The following is a 2,951-nucleotide window of genomic DNA, read 5'->3' on the forward strand; positions in this document are numbered from 1 at the left end:
CTCTGGTTAACAATTATTTTTCTTTTCAAGGGCGATACTATCTCCAGACGGCTGGTACCGCGATGGGTAGTAATATAGCACCTTCTTACGCAAATCTATTCATGGATGCTTATGAAAATGAAAACATCATCCCGCCGTTTGGGGATAGTATCGCCTTTTATCGTCGTTTTATCGACGATATATTTTTGATTTGGACTTCTTCAGAAGAGTCCCTATTAGCTATGGTACAACATCTGAATCATCTAGATTCTCCTATTCGCTTTACTATGCAGTACCATAGGGAGACTATTGACTTTTTAGACGTAAGTGTCTATGCCACTGAACTGGGTTATGGCTATAAACTATTCAGGAAGACTACGGACCGAAATACCTTATTGCACTTTGGGAGCCATCACCCTGGCCCTTTAAAACAAAACTTACCGATCTCTCAATTTTTGAGAGTTTTACGCAACAACTCTGATGAAGAGATGGCTGAAATTCAACTTATGGAAATGAAGAATCGGTTTTTGGTTCGTGGCTACAGTCTACAAATTATTAACAGGTGTCTTAACAAAGCAAAAAGAATTTTCCGTACAGGAAATAATAATAAACGTAAGGTCATAAATCCTTTTGTGGTCACCGCCACATTTGACACAGCTGGTCCAAGTATACGGAAGGCCCTTAGGGAGGTCTGGCCCGTAATCAAGACTGATCCGATGCTGACTAAGAAACTACCAGATAAGCCATTGATGAGTTTTAGACGAGCACAAAATTTGAAAGACATTCTCATGCAACCAGACAGAGCATCTCCAAAACCTCCAGTGATGTGGCTACAACCTAGAAAGATGGGTTGCTATAGATGCATTAATTGCACAACATGTAGGAGCATGATGACTGGTGAATTCTTCCACCATCCCCATACCGGAAAGAAGATATATATACGACACAGGGTGACATGTACCACCGACTTTGTGATATATATTCTTATATGCCCCTGTTCCTTAATGTATGTGGGAAAAACAATACGCCCATTCAGAGAAAGGATGGCGAATCACCGCTTATCAATCAGGTCTGCACTGGAGAGTGGAAGCTCTGATAAGCCAGTTGCTAGACACTTTGTGGAAGCTCGTCACTCATTAGCATCATTGAGGAGCATGATTATTGACCGAGTGGACCAGCCGAGGAGGGGCGGTGACCGTGGTAAAATGCTTCTAAAATGTGAAGCGGGTTGGATTTATCGACTGGACACCACACGACCAAAAGGCCTGAATGATGGCATTCAATACAGTGTGTTCTTGAACTGACAAGGAACTGCTAAACTTAATACGATATATTTTTTATTTTTTATTTTTTACTCTGGACTCATTTTTCATACTTTATATGCTCTTTTTTGATGTTTTTCCCTTCCCCTTCTTTTTCTTTGGGGTTGTGCAATAGGTCCGCTTCCGTGAGGGTTTATAGCCTTTTTTAATGACTATTTTTTCTTATTTCTCTTAGGGATTGTTGTCCACTATTGGGTTAAGATATATGTATGGTATCTATGCATGGATCCATGTTTTTTTTAATATGGATCTATGCATAATTTATTTATATGCACATTAATGTTATGGAATAGGTTTCCTATTTATTATTATTTTTGTATTAGGCATGAGTATATACACCCGGATACTATGGAGATATGTATTCCCTGTGTCCCCTCATAAAAACAATCTTCTGAGAACCATTACGGATATTGATTTAATATTCAGTATCCTTATTTATCCATTCACTAGCGCTGATATGGAATTCACTGTGATGCTGTTAATTCAGCACACATACAGTGCCCACATATGTATTGGTGCGCAGTGGAACGCACACGCTTCCGGGATCGGGAGCGGATATGCGTTCCACAGACAGGAAGTGACGTTGCCGGAGGGCGACGCAGCCGTGTACTGAGTCCCCGGCGCTCTGGGTCCCAATGAGCAGCTGATGGCGGCGGTGGAATGCACGCCATTCAGCATGAGGTTGCGCTGGACACAGGGAGGACATCCGTGGTTAAAGGTGTGTATGCATGTGCGATGGTGATATGACAAGTGCTGTAATCCGACCACCCACTCATGTGTGTTTTTAAATGGTTAATATGTATCTCACTGTGATTGGTTTTTATTTAGTAGTGGGTGGGCATACACTGGGTATATATGTCTGTCCGTTCCACTGTATAATTATCCTGACAAAGGTCCAAGTGAGGACCGAAACGTCGATGCTCTGTCTGACATGAATTCCAAATAAATTACTGCTATAATGAAGACTGGTGAGTGCTCCCATTTCTCTTCGTTTATATATATATATATGTATATATATATAAACCGTCAGGAACATCAGGGTCCCTAGTGACATTAATGTGTTCTGCATGTGTATGAACATGTACTGAATGCCAATGTTGCGGATCTAATCAGGAAACATTATGGCCGACATAGAACATAGTATTCGTGTCGACAACAGGGAGTAGTAACTGGGCAAAAATAAGATTTTAAACCTATCGGTAAATCTTTTTCTCCTAGTCCGTAGAGGATGCTGGGGACTCCGTAAGGACCATGGGTATAGACGGGCTCTGCAGGAGACATGGGCACTCTAAAGACTTTAGAATGGGTGTGCACTGGCTCCTCCCTCTATGCCCCTCCTCCAGACCTCAGTTAGAGAAACTGTGCCCAGAGGAGACAGACAGTACGAGGAAAGGATTTTTGTTAATCTAAGGGCAAGATTCATACCAGCCCACACCATCCACACCGTATAACCTGGAATATACGAACCAGTTAACAGTATGAAACAAAACAGCATCAGCCCGAGACTGATCAAAACTGTAACATAACCCTTATGTAGGCAATAACTATATACAAGTCTTGCAGAATTTTGTCCGCGCTGGGACGGGCGCCCAGCATCCTCTACGGACTAAGAGAAAAAGATTTACCGGTAGGTTTAAAATCTTATTTTCT

The sequence above is a fragment of the Pseudophryne corroboree genome, chromosome 2 (genome assembly GCF_028390025.1).
Source record: "Pseudophryne corroboree isolate aPseCor3 chromosome 2, aPseCor3.hap2, whole genome shotgun sequence".
In the NCBI taxonomy this organism is placed as follows: Eukaryota; Metazoa; Chordata; class Amphibia; order Anura; family Myobatrachidae; genus Pseudophryne; species Pseudophryne corroboree.